At 45.2% G+C, this 20,161-nt stretch overlaps 1 protein-coding gene across 1 annotated transcript in view; it reads right to left on the bottom strand.

Annotated features, from left to right (window-relative positions):
- Nucleotides 1-15,881, bottom strand: part of SBK1 (SH3 domain binding kinase 1) — a 67,047-nt gene extending 51,166 nt beyond the window's left edge. The window contains exon 1 of the mRNA XM_049903973.1: nt 15,345-15,881. The gene's annotated coding sequence lies outside the window, so the exon portion shown is untranslated. The remainder of the gene's footprint in view (nt 1-15,344) is intronic.
- Between the last annotated feature and the right edge of the window lie 4,280 nt (nt 15,882-20,161).

The following is a 20,161-nucleotide window of genomic DNA, read 5'->3' as shown; positions in this document are numbered from 1 at the left end:
TTGCAGGTGTGCCTATTTTGACTAGTTCATTTGTCTGTTTGTAAGCAATTTAAAGTTGGTTAAATCTTCTTAAAGCCTTAACTCCCTTATTTATACCACCAGCTAGTCTATATAAGGAAACCTGGTGGTGTAGTGGTTAAGTGCTACAGCTGCTAACCAAAATGTTGGCAGTTCAAATCCATCGGGTACTCCTTGGAAACTCTATGGGGCAGTTCTACCCTGTCCTATAGGGTCACTATGAGTTGGAATTGACTCGATGGCAATGGGTTTGGTTTTTTTTTAGTCTATATATAAGGAACCCTGGTGGCACAGTGGCTAAGAACTATGGTGAGCTACAGCTGCTAACCAAAAGGTGGGCGGCTTGAATGCACCAGCCACTCCTTGGAAGCCCTATGGGGCATTTCTTCTCTGTCCTGTAGGGTCGTTATGAGTTGAAATCGACTGATGGCAACAGATTTTGTTTTTTCGTTTTTGTTTTTTAATCTATAAATGGTCAGACAGAAGGCAGGGCTGCCTCAGTGTTGCTGGGCAACCAGACTGACTGTGCCACCTGCATTTAAGGTGATAGAGACAGCTCCATAAATAATTCAGAGCTCTGCAAACTTCACCCAAAGCTTCTGGCCTTTGAAATTAATTGCCATGATGCTGATTTAAAGTTCATGTTTAAAAACAACTATAAGCTGAATATACTTAAAAATTTAGAATCTCAGTGATCACTTTAAGGAAATGAGTTCCCATTTTATGTTGTCTTCTCAACTCTCTGAGGAACTTTTGTTTGATGCTAAGAAACTAAATTACTTCTGTTGTGTAAAAAACAAACAAACCGAACCCATTGCCTTCAAGTCGATTCCAACTCATAGTGACCCTGTAGGACAGAGTAGAACTGCCCCATAGAGTTTCCAAGGAGCACCTGGTGGATTTGAACTGCCAACCTTTTGGTTAGCAGGCATAGCATTTAACCACTATGCCACCAGGCTTTCCTATGTTGTGTAGTATTATGTAAACCTGAGTCTAAAGTGGGTCCCACAAGTTGATAGATTTATGTCATTTTCCTGTTTCACTTTGTGTTGAAAACTTGCCTCTAATGTTATGTTTGAGTTTCTGTATTTCACAAAGTTAACGGCCATGGCTGGCAGTTACTGTTTTTCATGAAGCTGTCTTTTCTCTTCCAATAAAAACTACTTTTTGTGCCTGGGCTTTTAGTAATTACTCTGAGAAACTTTGATATAAATTATTTTAAAAATGCGCTGAAAAAAGAGGAATTGCTTATTTTAATTGATACAGCAAAGCCTTAAAAAGAAACAAATTATTCTAAGGTCTTTACCTTTAAAATCTTTGCTTTAAATAACTTAAGTATTGTTTCTCAGTAATCTGTAATAAACTCCTGACAACTTTAAAACTTCATAGAAACCTGTGAAGGATTTGTTTCTTTTCTTTTTTTTTAATAATAATAATACAAAAATGTTTATTTAATATGTTATGAGTTACATAAAACATGTTGCCAAATCGGAAGAAGTGCCAAATTTTCTTTGAGTTAAAGCTGATATGTCAACAATATTTACATGGTACTAAACAAACAAGGACATGATATTATGTCATAATTTTATTATTTCAATTGCTAACTTGGTTGCAACTTAATTTCTTTTTAAATCTAGTATCATCAAGCCAATAATTTAACTGAGGAAATTCACATCATTTAAGATGTTTGAAGATGTAATAATCTTGGTATTTTGTGAATATGGTATTTATGCCTCAAGATTGTTATGTGTTATATCTGAAGCTCTTTACAAATGTTTTAAAGGTATTTTTGCCTAAATTGACTTTACTTAGTTTTACATTATTGTTGAAATTTCCATCAAGTCTTCCACTTAAAAGATAGTGTTATCCTAAGTTAATCACGGTCGTGTTAAGTTTTGTTATCTACAGATAGGTTTACTTTGCTGATTTGCTGAGACACATGAGTGTGATATTTTAACAGAAAATGACTATATAAACTTATAAAAAAAGACTATAATATTTCAGACACAGATGCTATTGGACTAAAACAAGATTTTAAAACTCTTATGTAGAAACTGACAGAGTTTTTCAAGTTGCTACTGATCCAGAATAATATGAAACCAAAACTGACTACATGAGACTGAGTAAACTAAGAGAATTACCATAAGGTTTTTGTGAAAATATTACTGATGTTCAATGTTCTAACTTTTGAATGTAGAAAACCATTTTTATTTTCCTTTCACTCTTTACATATACAAGTCAGTTATTTCAGTAACTAATAACATTTGTTGGTTACAGGATATCTCATAGATTGAAAGATGTTATAACACGTATCAAAGTTATAATTAAGTATATTCAGAATGTTTTTAACTAATTCCACCTACGAAGTGGCACAGTGGTTAAGCATTCAGCTAGTAACTGAGAGGCTGGCATTTTGAACCCACCAGGTACTCTGAGAGACAGAGATGTGGCAGTCTTCTTCTGTAAAGATTTACAGCCTTGGAAACCCTATGGGCCAGTTCTACTCTGTCCTACAGGGTCACTATGAGTCAGAATCGACTCAACAGCAGTGGATGAACTCAAGAAATGAGTACAGAAATAACTATAATAAGAAAAGGAGTTCTTCAAACCAAACAGCCTTCTGTTACGTTGCTTATACCACGTCTAATATTGTTAGATGTTGTCAGCTTTTTATCCAAAACTCTGAGAAATGTTTTCACGGGTTAAAGAAGCTTTCAGTGACTGAAGACCAAAATCCCCAAATCTACCTGGTATTGTTCCAAAGGATCATGTATGTTAGAAAATACATCAGTTGAAATAAATAAGTAAATCCCTGGAATTTAATTGGAAAAGACCATATGAAATTCTTTTACTAATCCTTATGCTGCTAAACTACAGAGTGTTAAGACGTAGATACACCTCTCCCAACTAAAGAAGACTGCGGCTCCTGTTTGGACTACCCAGCCCACCAGAAGACTCAAACTGAAATTCAAATATTAGGAGGGTCAGAAATAAATGACACCTAGTGTGAACTGTTGATCCCAAGACCTGTGGACCAGGATGCCTGTATTCACCTCAGCACTACACCTAAAATCTCACACAAATGCAGACAATTGAAATTATTGGGTTGTACCTTATAATGCTAACTCTAATTGTGCTACACCTAGTTAGTCTCTTCCCATGATGACTATTTTATAGAGACCCTTGAACTAATTGCTCTCTGCTTGATACTTACAGCCTTTAAAGTAACTTTGTTTTATTGACTTAAACTTGTAGAATGAAAATGTATTTGTTTCACCAATTAGTAATTTAAGCTATTGTTTCATTACTCACTTCTCACTCATGCAGGCTGTTGAGAGTCTTAAAATTTTATTTTTACTAACACTGATAGTTGTCATGAAATTACACTTGGGTTGCCTTATTCCTATGTAAAAAAATTTCCCTTGATAGTATTAGTTTCTTGTGTCCCCACTAGAGGCCATTATCCCCTGTCTAATACTTATAATCTTTAAAGTTATTTTCTTCTATGAACAGGAACTCATAAATTGTTCATTTTAACTTACTGATTTCATGCTAAAATTATTAGATAATACTGCATTAATCATCTTACTAATTCTAATAGCTACTGTTTTCCTGTTAAGAATAGTATATATGCCTTTAAATGAGAGAGGAATTTATTTTGGAATTGATATAATTTTTATGACCCTTATAATATGACCTTGTTAACTATTTTTAATTAATATTTTTACATTATAGAGCTTTCCTTAAGTATTCTGCTGGCTCTTGTAGCCCACATTGAAATTTGGCATTAGAATGCCCCAGAAAACCCACTCTTAATGTGGAAGTTCTAAACTCTTTCTTCCAGAAAGGGTGCAAGGGAAGAGTCTCTAAATATTTGGTTACTCACTCTAAGTTCCCACAGTATTATCAAAACTTCTCTGCAGAATGTGCAGGAAATACTTCTGGTTTTGTAACAAATTAAGGCATCTAATTATGCCCTAGCTAAAGATTAGCTTCAGCTGGTAAATAAGTCCATCCCTTATCCTGACAAAACGACTGAGAATTGTATGTTATGTACCCCTTCTAAGTATGTATTTGCATACAGAGGTCAATTCCCTTACACTTGGACCTATATATATATGTAGAGAGAGAGAGAGGGAGACTGCCCATCTCTACAGTGAAATAGAGGAACCCCACATCCTGAATTAATCATTCAAAATAGTCAAGTTGTTCCTCTAATGTAGGCCCACTCTTTACTAACCCACCTCCAGAAGATCACAAAAACTGAATGTCAAACTATTGTATGGTGAAGAGGTCCAGTGGTAGCCAACTATTAAAAAGAAACCAAGCAGTGCAAAGACTTGTCATGACCAGCAGCCACTTAAGAAGGACAATGTAAAAGCTCACTAAACGTACACAGCCACCAAAAGAAGAATACAGCCTTCAAGTCCATGCAGAAGAAACATTCATTCAAAACGTGATCAAAAGATGTTCATAGAAACCTTTGATCAAAAGGAGGAAATGAGTAAGAGCAAGTAAATTGAGGCACCTGACTAAAGTAAAAATGGCTGCTTCAGAGTTTGGGCCGTACTCCATCTTGCCTTTCTTTTAATATATGCAAACCCCTGACTATTTATTTATTTATTTTTGCATTAAGATGTTTATTACAATGTTATTATAAAGAAATGTATGTGTGACAACTCTGTGCCACACAAACACTCACACACAGCGCTTTTTACCTTTCCCCTCTGGTACATGAACAGGGAAATCATATGCAGCCAGTGTTCGTAAGCAATAAATTCTCTCACTCTCCCAGCAGAGGAAGCCTCTCTCCTAAAGCACCTTCACCCTGCTGGCCATTCACAACTCCCCCAAGGCAGCTGGTTCCAAAGCTGGACATTGTCCATTTTAAGAACTTTCTTCCTTCAAGTCCAAAATCTACCACCTTGGACATGTGTATTTTGTTCTGAATTGAGATTGCACACATACCTTCAATGTGATATGTTCAGCAAGCTTTACCAGCACTCTGTCATTCCTCATAGCTCCTGAGAGGAATTATAAACCTGCATCCCTTATCTACAATTCCAGTACTCTGAAAAAACAGTAAGTTTGACCCAAAACCTGACCTGAACCATCATAATCCTATTATAGTCTTTATCTCACTTAGTGTGATTACTCGTAATTTAGGTGCAAAAATATTGATGTGTTTGATTACAGGGCACTGCCCTGAATCCCAATGAGGTATTTCTTAATATATGACATATGCATTATATCCTCCTTTTAAAATCTGAAAAATTCTGAATTCCAAAACACATCTGTCCCCAAAGGTTTCAAGTACGGATTAGGGATTTGTATGATTATTCCTGTAGTCTGAGAAAAGTGAAAAGAGTTGTTAGGGCTCTTTGTCACTCACTCTAAAATCTTTGCTGCCAACACTATTCTTTACAGCCCTACAGGTTCTTACTGAGGAACTGACTTATTTTTTAAGGTCTGTGACTAAATGTAAACTAAAAAAAAAAATTTTCTCCTTTTCTCTGTGATTAAGCTGAGAAAATAACTATAAACTGCTTCATAAGAGCTATCAAGATTCTACCTGAAATAATGTCTCAGGAAGAATGCCTTGATGCTAACTCTTGTCTAGCTCCTAGGCAGTTGCTGACAAGAAAATTTTCACTTGAGCAAATTGTTTGTAAGAGAGAAATGTCCTGTAACCACCTCCCCAGCCCTCACTTCCAGTAAACCCACCTTAGTGTTAATCTAGGTTTGAAATGTCCGATAAAATAGTTGTCTTAGTCATCTAGTGCTGCTGTAACAGAAATACCACAAGTGAATGGCTTTAACAAAGAACAATTTATTCTCTCACAGTCCAGTAGGCTAGAAGTTTGAATTCAGGGTGCTGGCTCCAGAAAAATGTTTTCTTTCTCTGTTGGCTCTGGAGGAAGGTCCTTGTCATCGCTCTTGCCTTGGTCTGAGAGCATCTCAGCACAGGAACCTCAGGTCCAAAGGATGAGCTCTGCTCCTAACACTGCTTTCTTGGTGGTATGAGGTCCCCCTCTCTCTCTGGTCACTTCTTTTAGATCCCAAATGAAACTGGTTTAAGACACTATATAATTTTGTAGATTAGATCTAATTAGATGCTAATCTAATTAGAAGCTAATCCATCCCACTGACATCATAGTGATGGGGTTTACTACACACAGGGAAATCACATCAGATGACAAAATGGTAGACAATCATAAAATCCTGGGAATCATGACCTAGCCAAGTTGACAGATATTTTTCGGGGACACAATTCAGTCTACGACAATAGTACATCCCAGATTCTTTGTTCTCACCCTTTAAAAGGTCTCCACAGCTTCGCCATTTTGGGAAGTATTTGTTCGCTCTGTAAAATCAAATGTTTTTCCCAGTCCCGACTCTTATCAAACCTTCAATAAATCTCCTTAGTTTACTTTAACAGAATAAGGATTTACTAGACAGACCAAATGGCCAACAATCACTTTAAAACAAAGATGAGAACGTAAGGGGGCAGGGAAACTAGATTCATGGAAAAGAAACAACCAGAACGGAAATATTGAGAATGCTCACTCATTTGTGAAGAATATAACCAATATCACTGAACAATTTGTGTAGATATTGTTGGGTAGGAACCTAAACTGCTGTGTAAACCTTCACTGAAAGCACAAGAAAATATTATTAAAACAAAACAAAAGCCCTATGGAGCCAGTTTCTGAGCTGAGAAGGGCGTCTGAGGATTGAAGCACTTCCTAAGCCTCCTTCTAGTTTTTAGCCCCATCTTTACTCTCATTTCCAGAGGTCCTCATTCGTTCATATTGGCGCCTTTGGGAGGTTCTTTGGGGTACATTGTGGTGCTCCTTGGCTTTCCCCACTCCCAGTTTAGGATTTAGTTAAGGTGCCACTTTGTTGATCTGCTAAATCAGTTACCTCAAATCTACCTGCTTTCCAGATTCCATACTTTTGTTACTATTGTCTCTGTTTTCAAAGAATTCGTTCTTGCTGATCCATACTGTGGCAAGGGATCATTACCAACTCCCCGAAATGTTCACATCCTAACCCCTGGAACCTGCGAAGATGCTGCCTTACAAGGCAGAAGGGACTCTGCAGACTTGATTAAGGTTAAGGACTTTGTGATGGGAGATTATCCTGGATTACCCAGGTGGGCCCAGCCTAGTCACGTGAATCATCAGAAGCAGAGAACTCTTCTCAGCTGTGGTCAGAGCAAGCGATGTGACAACGGCAGCAGAGTCAGAGAGATGGAACGTGGCTGGAGGAAGGGGCCACGAGCCAAGGAATGCAGGTGACCTCTGGCAGTTAGAAAAGACAAGGAAATAGATTCTCCTCTACAGTTTCCAGAAAGAAACGCAGTCCTGTAAAACACCTTGATTTTAGTCCAGTGAAACCTGGGTTGGACTTCTGACCTATAGAACTGTAAAATACATTGTGTTGTTTTAAGCCACTAAATTTGCATTGTTACGGCAGCAATAGAAGACGAATGCACACACTTTAAAAAAAAGTCCATTCACTATCCTTTCAATGAGGAGTCCCTTGGAGGTGCAAATGGTTGAGCACTCATTTACTAACTGAAATGTTAGCAATTGGAGCCCACTGAGAGGCACCTTGCAAGAAAGACCTGGAAGTCTGTTTCTGAAAAGTTACAACCATGAAAATCCTATGGAGTGCAGTTCTACTCTGAAACACATGAGATTGCCATGAATTGGAATCAACTCGATGCCAACTGGCTTGGCTTTTTTGGTCCTTTTAATGCCGTTTAAGGAGATGGAGAGATGTATAACTATTTAATCCACCATTTTGAACCAGAAGTCCACTGAAACCTGATTTTGTCTCCACCTCCTCATGAAATGTTCTTATCAAAGTCATCTGTGACTTCTATGTCACTAAATCTATTCTCATTTTCCTTGAATGTTTAGCAGCAGCTTTTGAGCCAGTAGATACTCTCTCCCTCCTTCTTGAGACACCCTTCTCTGACTTCCATGACTGTGCACACCCCTGGTTTTCCTCCACTTTACCAGCTGCTCTTTCCCCACCACCCTGTAGGGTTCTCTTCTCCATGACCTCTGAATTTTGAAATCCTCAGGGCTTGATCCTGGAGCCTCTTCTCTCCCCCTCTCTCTGGTGTGATCTCACCCAACAGATAGCTTTAACACTGTCTTTATGCTGATGACTCCCTTAGTTTCCTTGGGCTGCTGCAACAAATGACCACAATCTGGGTGACTTAAAGCACCAGAAATCTATTCTCTCACAGTCTAGAGGCCAGAAGTCAGGAATCAAGGTGTCGGATGGTTGGTTCCTTTTGGAGGCTCTGAGGGAGAATCTGTTCCCTGCCTTCTAGCTTCTGGTAGTTGCCAGCAACCCTTGGTGTTCTTGGGTTGTTGCTGCAGCACTCCAAACTCTGCCTCCACTGTCATATGGTCTTCTTCCCTGTGTGTCTCTGTCTCTGTGTCTTTACATGGCCTTCTTATAAGGACACCAGTCATTGGATTTAGGGCCCACCCTAATTCAGTATGATCTCATTTTCACTTAGCTAATCACATCTGCAAAGATCCTATTTCCAAATGAGGTCACATTCTAAGATTCTGGGTGAACATGAATTTGTAGGAGGTTACTACTCAACCCAGTAGACTCCCATATTTCTACTACCAGTCAAGAGACTTCTTTTTTTTTTTCTGTAATCTGTTATTTTTTATTGAACTTTAGATGAAGGTTTACAGAACAAGCTAGTTTCTCATCAATTAGTACACGCATTGTCGTATGGCATTGGCTAACAACCTCACAACATGTCAACACTCTCTCTTCTCAACACTGGGTCCCTATTACCACCTTTCCTATTCCCTCCTACCTTCCAATCCCCACCCCAGGGCTGGTGCAACCTTTTAGTCTTGTTTTGTTCAATGGGCCTGTTCAATCTTTGGCTGAAGGGTGAACCTCAGGAGTGGCCTCATTACTGAGTTGAAAGGGTGTCTGGGGACCATACTCTCAGTGTTTCTCCAGTCTCTGTCAGGCCAGCAAGTGTGGTCTTTCCTTTTGGGTTAGAATTTTGTTCTACATTTTTCTCCAGCTCTGTTCGGAACCCTCTCCTGTGATCCCTGTCAGAGCAGTCAGTGGTGGTAACCGGGCACCATCTAGTTGTACCAGACTCAGTCTGGTGGAGGCTGTGGTAGATGTGGTCCATTAGTCCTTTGGACTAATCTTTCCCTTGTGTCTTTAGTTTTCTTCATTCTTCCTTGCTCCCGAAAGGGTGAGACCAGTGGAGTCTCCTAGATGGCTGTTCACAGGCTTTTAAAACCCCAGAGGCTACTCACCAAAGTAGAATGTAGAATATTTTCTTTATAAACTCTGTTATGGCAATTGAGCTAGATGTTCCCTGAGACCATGGTCCCCACAGCCCTCAGCCTGGCAATTCGGTCCCTCAGGGAGTTTGGATGTATCTGTGGAGCTACCATGGCCCTGCCTTATACAGGCTGTGCTGGCTTCCCCAGTATTGTGCACTGTCTTACGCTTCACCAAAGTTACCGCTTGCCTATTAAGTGTTTTTTCAACCCTACCCCTCCCCTCCCTCATAACCATCAAAGATTGTTTCTTTTTGTATGTAAACCTTTTCATGAATTTTTGTAGTAGTGGTCTCATACAATATTTGTCCTTTTGTGATTGAGTTATTTCGCTCAGCATAATGCCCTCCAGATTCATCCATGTTATGAGATGCTTCACAGATTCATTGTTGTTCTTTAGCATTGCATAATACTCCACTGCGTGTATGCACCAGTTTGTTTATCCATTCATCTGTTGATGGGCATCTAGGTGGTTTCCATTTTTTGCTATTGTGAACAATGCTGCAATGAACGTGGGTGTACATATATCTATTCGTGTGATGACTCTTATTTCTCTAGGATATATTTCTAGGAGTGGGATTGCTGGATCATATGGTATTTCTATTTCTAGCTTTCTAAGGAAGCGCCATAGCATTTTCCAAAATGGTTGTATCATTTTGAATTACCACCAGCAGTGCATAAGAGTTCCGATCTCCCCACAGCCTCTCCAACATTTGTTATTTTCAGTTTTATTGATTTGTGCCAGTAATGCTGGGGTGAGATGATATCTCATTGTGGTTTTAATTTGCAGAGACTTCTCCTTTGAGCTCCAGAATCTTATTACCAAATCCATACTTGACATTTACTTGGGTATCTCACATGCTTCCAATTTAAAATGTCCATGACAGAATTCTTGAGTTTCTCACCAAACCTCTTCCTTCCCTCTGAGTGCATGTGACTATCCAACCCAGAAACCCCAGACTCATCTTTGGGATTGGTTAGAGAACCTTTTTCTCTGACCCATCAGCAAATTCTGTGCATTCTGTCTCCTAAATATGTCTAGAAGACATCTACATCCCCATCTCCAATGCCCGCCTTGGCCTAGGCCACCATCTTGTCACCCACTGGATCACCACCAGGACTCCACACTGGTTGCCTGCATCTATTCCAGCCCTGCTGCCATTGGCTCTTCTCCAGAGCAGCCTGAGGGGCTGTTTAAAATGTCAGCCAGATTATCTCGCTTCCCCTACTCAAAAGCCTCCAAAGGCTCCCCAATCACGTCTGGAATAAAATCTATTCTCTTCGCCAGGGCCTCCAAGACTTACGTGCTCTGGGCCTTTGCTGTCTCTCCCACCTCACCCATGTTGCCCTCCCCACCGCTTGCTGTGCTCCAGCACAATGACCTGATTATTTCCTTCACTCACCTAAGGGCCTCTGGCCCTTTGCGTTCACTGTTCCCTCTGCTTGGAATGGTTCTCCTCACTCTTCCTATGGCCAGCTCTTTCTCACTCTTTTTTTTTTAAATAGTATTTTATTGTGTTTTTGGTGAAAGTTTACAAAGAAAATTAGGCTCCCATTTAACTACTTCCGTATTTATTGTTCAGTGACATTGGTTACATTTTTCACAACGTGTCAACACTCTCATTATTTCCATTCTGGTTGTTTCGTTTCCATTAATCTAGCTTCCCTGGCCCGTCCCCCGTCTCCCATTACCTTCTCATCTTTGCTTTAGGGTAAAAGTTGACTGATCTCATATAGATGATTTTTTTAAAGGAGCACAGTACTCACAGGTGATATTGTTTATTTTTATGAGCCAAACTGTTATTTAGCTGAAAGGTGACGTCTGTGCGTGGTTCAGTATAAAGTTTAAAGGGTATCTCAGGGCGATAGTCTCAGGGTTCCTTCTTTCTTTAGGACCAGGCAGTGTTTTGTTCTGTTGTACATAGGGTCGCTATGAGTTGGAACTGACTCGACGGCACCTAACAACAACCATCACCTTCTCTCTTATCTTACGTAAGGTAGGCGTCATCTTTACCAGCTCTCTATTTCCTTACCAGTGGGTTTTGAACTTCAATGATATTTATTTGTTTGACTTTTCTGTTAGAATATAACCCCCGTGAGAGCAGGGATGGTATTTTCACTGCCCAGTTTCTAATGTGAGCCCATTGAAGGTGCTCAGTGAAATTTGTTGAATGAATGAACACACTGGGGACCTATGATGTGCCAGGTGCTTTCATGTATACCAAATTATTCCATGTGCCGGGTGCTTTCATGTATACCAAATTATTCCATCTCCACAACAATCCTATGAGGCCCTCACACTGGACAACACTTCCCAGCTTCTCCTGCAGTTAGGTGAGGCCGGGCGACTGGGTTCTGCCCAATGAAGGTGGTGGAAGTGAGGGAGGCCACTTTCAGCCTGGCCCATAAAACCCTCATGTGTGAGAGCCACTCTCTTTCTTCTTGCTCTGCCAGCTGGATGCAGAGGACCCAGCTGTGAGTTCTGAGGTCCCAGGTAATGACAGAGCCACAGATGGGAGGAGCCTGGGTCCCTGAAAGACTGTGTAAAGCAGTGTCTCCCTCCCCCAACACCTCCCTCTAGACTTTGCATGTTGTTGGCTGCCATCAAGTAGGCTCTGGCTCATGGCGAGCTCATGTGTTACACAGTAGAATTGCCCCATAGGGTTTTCTAGGCTGTTATCTTTACAGAAGCAGTTCATCAGGGCTTTTCTTCTGCAGAGCTGCTGGATAGGCTCAAACCAAGGCTTGAAACCAATTCATTCTGGTTCATCCCCCTGCTGAGAATTTGCATTTCCACCCCAGATATACTGAATCTGAATCTATGTTTTTAAAAAAATGTAGATTCTGATTCAGTATATCTAGAGTGGAAATGTAAATTCTCAGCAGGGCTTTGAATCAAAATGAACTGGTTTGAAGTACCAACCTGTAGGCTAGCAGCTAGTCCCAAACCACTTGTGCAACCAGGGCTCCTTAGACTTTGCATAAGCAGGTCGTAACCCTCTACTGTGTTAAGCCATTGTGATTTCGAGGTTTATTTGTTATAGCAGATAGCCTCACCTTAATTAATACATCAAAACACATAAGTAGGTGGCTGGTGAACAACATCGTGGGTGTTACTTTTGCTGGCAATTTTTTATCAAGTGCAGGTGTGTTCTCTCCAGGGCTGTTTCTTGTACCATCCCACGAGTGAGGCCGACAGCACGATGCTCACACCTCCATTATAGCACATTGCACTGCATGTACTTGTTTGAGGGTGTGCTTGTCTTGTCCTCACTAGGCTGTGAGCAACTCCAGGGAGGAGCCTGTGTCACAGTCATGCCCGTGGCTTCAGCATCCAGCTCCTCAGGGAAATTTTGTTGAACACATGAATGGATGAACCAGTCACTGGCACCCCTCATTGACTATCTGCCTCTGAAATTGCCAAAGGCTAACCTTCTAACTTTCCAGAGGCCCAAAGAGAAGAAATGACTTCCCCAGGGTCACCCAGAAGCAAGATGGAGTGAAATTAGCATGCCCCGGGGCTGCTAAACATGGCAGCAGTCTGTTCAGGAATGAAGCCTGGTGCCTTCTAGAGACTGCAGAAAGAATGACTGGGAGGGCAAGGGGGCAGCCATAGCTCCATGGAGTCCCCAAGGTGACTTACCCGGCCTCACTGCCCTACTGCCTCTCTACCAGCAGGAAAGAAACTTCAGAACCTTTCCAACCCTATTCTCCAGATAGCACTGCCTGGCTCCTGCAGCCTGGGTGACCACATCACTCAGTATTTTTAGCTTCACCACCTGGCACCTGTGGTCACTGTCTCTGCCCAGCCTGGCAGTGCCCACTCCCCAGGCCTTAAAGGGCCAGAGCCTGCCAGCTAGAAAGGAGACCAGCTCTTGCAGATACAGGTCCCCAGGCCCCCAGGGTAGGACAGAGAGAGACATCCCTTATGGGGGACCCCCAAAGTTGGAGGTGGGAGCTGGGAGGTGAAGGAGGGGGGACAGTATCTCATGACTGCCTGACTCTAAGACCTGTGCCTATCTCATCCTGATGTTTCCCAAAGGCTGGTTTGCTCAAGCCATTCACCTGGGGATCTGGTTAAAAGTCCACAATCTCTAAGACTTGAGGCTACAGAATCTCCAAGGTGGGGCCTGGGAGGGTGCACATGTCATAGTCATGCATTCATTCATTCAACAAGTATTCTGAGCCCCAACTATGAAAATAATGATTCTATCATGCATCCATTGCTTTGGAATTCAAAAAGCACTTCCACACCTATAAGCTCATTGGAGCCTCCTGACTTGTCCCTATCTTGCTTCCAACTCTTCTCATTGCTCACTCCATCACCTAAGGATCAAGTCCTTGGCTCAGCAGTCAAGCCCCATCTTGATCTGCCTCCTCCTGACCTCACCGGCCTCATGGCCACCACCCTAAGAGCTTCCTTTTCATATCATTGAGCCTTTGCTCATGCCCGTGCCCACTGCCTGTGGTGCCCTTACCTTAACGCCATTCACCATCTGGAAGAAGACCCAGTGGGGCCCCCACAGCTCCTGCAGCCAGAGGTGGTCATTTTCTTCCTGACTCCCTGGCACTGGGCGCCCACTCCCACTATGGCACCCAGCACACTGTGCCAAAATATCTGTTTACTTGTCTGTCTCTCCCAGGAGGCTGTGACCCTGTGAAGCCCGGGGTCTCTGTGGGTACTCAGGCACTGTTTGCTGAATGACAAACTGACAACTGTCAAGGAGCATCCCCCACTCCCCATTTCACAGATGAGGAGATAGAGGCCCACAGAGGAGAAATAACTGACCCAGCATCCCTCAGAGATTCAGGGAGGACCCTGGCCCAGGCTGCAGGAGCCTGCACCCCACCCTCCTGCCAGGGCCTGGAGGGGCACGAGGCTTGGCCCTTCATCTGCCCTTCTCTCCACCCGGGGCAGTGCTGACTCAGGCAGTGGTGGAGGCGTGGGCGGGCTGGGCTGGAGCAGAGGTGACCCCTTGTCTCCCCTGCAGATTTTCCATCCATTCCTGGAGCCTGTGGCCACGGCTTGGGTAATGCACTTGGCCTGAGCTGGGCTTTCCAACAGTTGGGGGTGGGGAGAGTTGGCAAAAGGGATAATGGCCCCTAGGGCGTGAACCCCTATCAGGCACAGTACACAACCCCTCTCCCCAAATAGGTACATCTGGCTCACACCTGCTCTCACTTAGAAGTAGACACAGTCACAACACACACACTCACCCCCAAATACACAACCACTCAGCCACCTAAATCTTCATTATCTCTCCCTCTCACATACACACATATACAAACCCACAATATATGCACAATTGTCATTTATTAATTCAGTGAAGACTGAACACTTATTAGGTGCTAGGGCAATGCAGGAAGAAAGATGGCTTTCAGCTTGGGATGGAGAAGTACTGGGGCTTCCTGGAGGGCTTCCTGGAGGAGGAGGTGTTACAGTTGGGTCTGGATGGAGGGGAGCCACGGGAAGGGAATTCCAGGCAGAAGCCAAGGTGGCTCGTTCCATGGAGTGAATATAGGGGGACAGAGCTAGATGAGATGGGAGGTGTTGACCCAGATCACACAGGCCTTGAATGACCAGTCAAGTGTCAACTTCATCCCATGGAAGCCAAAGAGCCATGGACGGCTCTGAGCAGGAGAGGGGCCGGACCACAATGGGAGAGGGCAGGATAGTCACCCTGGGGCTAGGAGGAAGAGACAGGGAGGAGGTTGTGGTGACAACCAGGTGAGAGAGCTGGAAGTCTCAGCAGGGAGGTGGCAGTGAGTGGTAAGCAGTGCATGGATGGAGAGACTTGGGGGCAGGCCCACCAGGCCGTGCCGCCTGTGCCCTTCCTGCCCATGGCATTGACCTTTGCAGTGGCCGGATGGAGAGGCTCAGGAGTCGGACTGCCAGGTCTCAGAGGGGCCCCCAGGTCTGAACCCTGGGCCCTTGCCCTCCTACCCACTGCCCACGCACGCCCACCCACGGGCACTGACCTCCGCAGTGGGATCTCTTCCAGCAGCTCCTCCTCCTTCTCCCTGTGGAAGCAGATGAAGCAGAAGGCTGACACATCCTCTGCTTTACAGCCCACGGGCCAGGCCGGGGGCAGCTCCACGATGGGGCAGGGGTGGCTGGTGGTGGTCGCGGGAGCATCATCCCCAGCCTGGGCAGGGGTCCCCGAGCCAGAGTGCTCCAGGGTCAGCAGCCTGTCGGCCTCGGGGCCCCACACCTGCCCACCTGCCACCTGTGCCTTTTCACTCAGGTTGCCCGTCGCCTCGGTGGGTGGAAGAGCCCGTGGCTCTGACTGGGACTCCTGTCCTGACCCACAGGAGTTCCGGCCACCCGGGTGGGCCTTGGGAAGCAGCTTCCAGCAGCCTGTACACAGGGGTGGCTCGTTGGTGGACAGAGGTCCGGCAGGCCCCCTCACTGCCCCCCCGAGGAGCCCTACGTCCCTCGGCTGCCCACTCTGCTGCTGTCTGTCAGAATCAGGACTAGGAGGACAAGCTTGCAGGTGACCTGCCCATCTGTCCAGCTGCTTGTCCAGCTGTCTGCTCTTCCTTGTCCAGTCCACACAGCAGCGGTGGTGCTTTCCCTAAGAAAGTTTCTTCTCCTCCGCTGGGGTGGGTGGCCCGGGTGGACTCCAGGAGAGAGGGTTGGGGCCTGAAGCTGAAAGGTGGGTCAGGACCAGTTGAGCTGGCACAGTGCCACACAGTCCCAGAGAAAAGTTCTAGCCCCTGGAGTCCTGGTCCCAGCTCTGGCTCCGACTGGAGGCTCCCTCCACTCTCTTGCTCCCTTCGACTCCAGTGGCTGCTCTGGCAGGCAGATTGGCTTGGCTGTGGGTATTAATAGCTCCACATTCAGGCTGAGAAGCGGCGAGGTTAACTCCTTCCCTGCCAGAGCTGGGGAGGCCGGCAGGACAGGCAAGGACAGGCTTCCTGGTGAGGTAGCCATGGGAAGCTAGGGGAAGGGTGGCACCCCAGTTCTGCCCCCACATCCCTAGGGCACCACAACTCACAGTCCACCCATGGATTCACTGCGCCACCCCTGCTTTCCCTTATCACTCACCATCGCCCACTCTGGGCCTGGTTCTGTGGCTGACTCTCCAGTGGGATCCAGATGAACCACGTGGAGTCCAGCGGGACCCGGGGGTGAAGCAGATGCAGCCCCTAGTGTTTGTACTGAGGAGCATGGGAAAAGCTGTGGGTGTCTGGGGTGGGAGTAGGGAATTAGGGTAGAATTTGATTGCTTGAAAAATGTTTATTGCAGGGCTTTGAATCGGTTCGTTCTGATTCAAATACCTGCTGAGAATTCCCATTTCCATTCCAGATATACTGAATTAGAATCTAATTTTTAATAAGATCCCAGGTGATTTTTATGTATAACTTCCTGGGAACTTGTTAAAACTGCGCAAACTCTCAGCAGCAGTTCAAACTCGAATGAACTGGTTTGAAGCATCTACTGTGTGCCAGGCAAGTGCTAGGCGCTAGGCACACAGCAATGAACAGAGCAGACAATATCCCTGCCTTGATTGGACTTACATTTCACTGCAGGAGGCTAGTGGGCCCTCAGCTCGCCCCCATATCATTGTGTGAAATAGAGAAAGGTGCTCACCTACAGGCAGGTGCAGCCCCAAGAGCACCAGTTGTAGTGTGGGTAGAAGGCTGGCTTTCACTCCCTGCCACCACCTCCTCTGCAGTTTACAACATGCACAATTGTTCACAGCAGCGATGAACAAAGGAAAAATAAGCTCAGACTGTGATAAGTGCCACGAAAAAAAATGAAACAGGGAGGGAGCTGTGAGAGAGGCAGATGAGGAGGTGGTTAGGTTGGCGTTCAGGGGAGAATTCCCCCAGGAAGTGACACTGGAGCTGAAACCTGAAGGAGGAAGAGCCAGTCAGGGGGCCTGGAGGAAAACATTCCAGGAAGAGGGGTCAGCAGGTGCAAGGGCCTGGAGGGAAGAACTTGCCAGGCACATTTGAGAAAGGAAATGAGGAACAGCAAAGATTTTAAGCCAGGCCTTGAAGAGCGAGTCAAGTTTTCCAGGGGGCTACAGAGGTGCCACATCGTAAGCAGGGAAAGGGAGTATGCAACGGCTCCAGGGACCAGATGCGCCTGTGGTGAACTGCTGGGCTGGGAAGGGACAGGGATGACACAATCAGACTCGGAGAAGGCCATTCTAGCGCTGCTCTTCCCAGGGGGAAGGCGATGGCGGTTGGAACTTGTGCCAGCTGAGGAGCTGAGGGCAGGGACATGGAAAGAAACATTTACGTACGTTGAATTGAATTCAGGTGGCTGGAACAAGTCTGGGGCTCCTTGGCCAAAAGCGGGTGGGAGCTGGGGACACAGTCGCAGCATACAGTTGTTTAGGCTGCGCACACTGCACAAGGGCACCCGGAAGAGGGCAGGTGAGAGCCGAGAGCAGGCCCTGCTTCTGCTCTGCCTTCCACCTTTAGCGCCACAGCTTGGGGGGATGCCTTTTTCTAATTGGCTCACCCAAAAGGATACCTTTTTCTTATTGGTTCTTCTGACAGGAGCCCTTTTCTTACTGGTTAGCCTGAAAGGGGTCCTTTTTCTAATTGGTCCACCCCAAAAGGGAGACCTTTTTCTGATTGGTCTGTTCAGGTAACACGTTGTTGTTGTTAGGTGCCCTCCAGTCGGTTCCGACTCATAGCGTCCCTATGCAGGACAGAAGGAAACGCTGCCCGGTCCTGCGCCATCCTTACAATCGTTGTTATGCTTGAGCTCATCGTTGCAGCCACTGTGTCAATCCATCTAGTTGAGGGTCTTCCTCTTTTCCACTAACCTTGTGCTTTGCCAAGCATGATGTCCTCCAGGGACTGATCGCTTCTGACATGTCCAAAGTATGTAATAGCAGTCTCACCATCTCTAAGGAGCATTCTGGTTGTACTGTTTCCAAGACAGATTTGTTCGTTCTTTTGGCAGTCCATGGTATAGTCAATATTCTTCGCCAACACCACAATTCAAAGTCGTCAATTCTTCTCCGGTCTTTCTTATTCATTGTCCAGCTTTCACATGCGTGTGATGCTATTGAAAATACCATGGCTTGGGTCAGGCGCACCTTAGTCTTCAAGGTGACATCTTTGCTTTTAACACTTTAAAGAGGTCCCTTGCAGGAGATTTACCCAATGCAATGCATCCATTGATTTCTTGACTGCTGCTTCCAGGATGGGTGTTGATTGTGGATCCAAGTAAAATGAAATCCTTGACAATTTCAGTCTTTTCTCCGTTTGTCATGATGTTGCTCATCGGTCCAGTTGTGAGGATTTTTGTTTTCTTTATGCTAAGGTGTAACCCATACTGAAGGCTGTGGTCTTTGATCTTCATTAGTAAGTGCTGCAAGTCTTTTTCACTTTCAGCAAGCAAGGTTGTGTCATCTGCATAATGCAGGTTGTTAGTGAGTCTTCCTCCAATCCTGATGCCCTGTTCTTCTTCATATAGTCCAGCTTCTCAGATTATCTGCTCAGCACACAGATTGAATAGGTATGATGAAAGGATACAACCCTGACGCACACCTTTCCTGACTCTAAACCAATCAGTATCCCCTTGTTCTGTCTGAACAACTGCCTCTTGATCTATGTAAAAGTTCCTCATGAGCACAATTAAGCATTCTGGAATTCCCATTCTTCACAATTTGTTATGATCCAGAGAGCATGCTTTCATCTAATTGGTCCACCTAAAGAGTGGGCTTCCGAGAGAGATACCTTTTTCTAACTGATGGCTCCCAGAAGAATACTTTTTCCTAATTGGTCTACCCAATTAGGAAAGGAGGTGCCTTTTTCTGATTTGCTCAAAGGCACCCTATAAGATGGGCTGGAGAGATGGCTTAGGAGACCTGCAACAGACTAGCCATGTGGCTTTGGGCCTGTCACTGTCCTTCCAGAACCACAGGCTTACAGACTTAGCTACAGACCAGGTAGTCCAACCCCTATGCTGTACAGAGGAACAGAAACAAAGGGGCAGTGACTCCCTGAGGTCACCCAGTGACACAGCACAGCCGGGGACTCTCTCATCTCAATGCTCTGTCTTCTGTATCCAGTGCCAGTCTGGGCCGCTTGCCCCCAGACTTTGTGTTCTCTTGAAGAGGGGACAGGCATTCAAAGGTGACAAGAGAAAAGGTGGAGATTCAGGGAGGAGGAGAGGGAGGGGTCTGTGCAGAGAAGAAGGAGCAGAGGGGCAGCCCAGGCTATGGCTCCCTGGGGTGGGGGTCGGAAGGGGTCAGGGTGCCCAGGTCTCTTGGCACCCCTTCCCCCCTCCTCTGGGCTCCACAGGGTTGTCATTTGCACATGTTAATTATTCACGATGCTGCTGCTTTGCCTGGTTTTAATGCACTCTGATGGCGTTCTCTGACTAATGGGGAAAATCGATAGGTTTTAATTCTTAGTGGCTGTGAAGCCCTGTCTGTCTCCTGTTTGGGTGGCTGGGCCTGGCTGTTGGGCTAGGGGGTGAAGGCTCACATCCAGTTTACAGTAGGCTGAGATGCTACCTTTCCTTCTCCTACCCCTACCCCCTTCTGACTCCTGCCTGGGGAAAGAGTCACCCTTTGGCTCCCAAGCCTGGCCCAGGGCAGAAAGTCTGTGCATTTACGTCTTGGCCATTCCCAACCCTTCTAAGAGTGCTCTTGGAGCCTCCAGTCCTCAGTGTCAGACCTATGGATCAGAAATGCCCTAGCAGGGTCAGCCCCACCAGCTTTTGGGGGCTGTAGTCAGGCTGCAACCCTAGGCCTGATGTTTTGGGGCCTAGAGGATCCTTCCCCTGCTCACCATTCCAGTCATCCTCCTGGGCTCTGGCCTGG

Source organism: Elephas maximus, chromosome 12, assembly GCF_024166365.1.
Source record: "Elephas maximus indicus isolate mEleMax1 chromosome 12, mEleMax1 primary haplotype, whole genome shotgun sequence".
Classification (NCBI taxonomy): domain Eukaryota; kingdom Metazoa; phylum Chordata; class Mammalia; order Proboscidea; family Elephantidae; genus Elephas; species Elephas maximus.
Note: the sequence above shows the minus strand (reverse complement) of the source record. Positions and strands in the feature narration are given on the sequence as shown.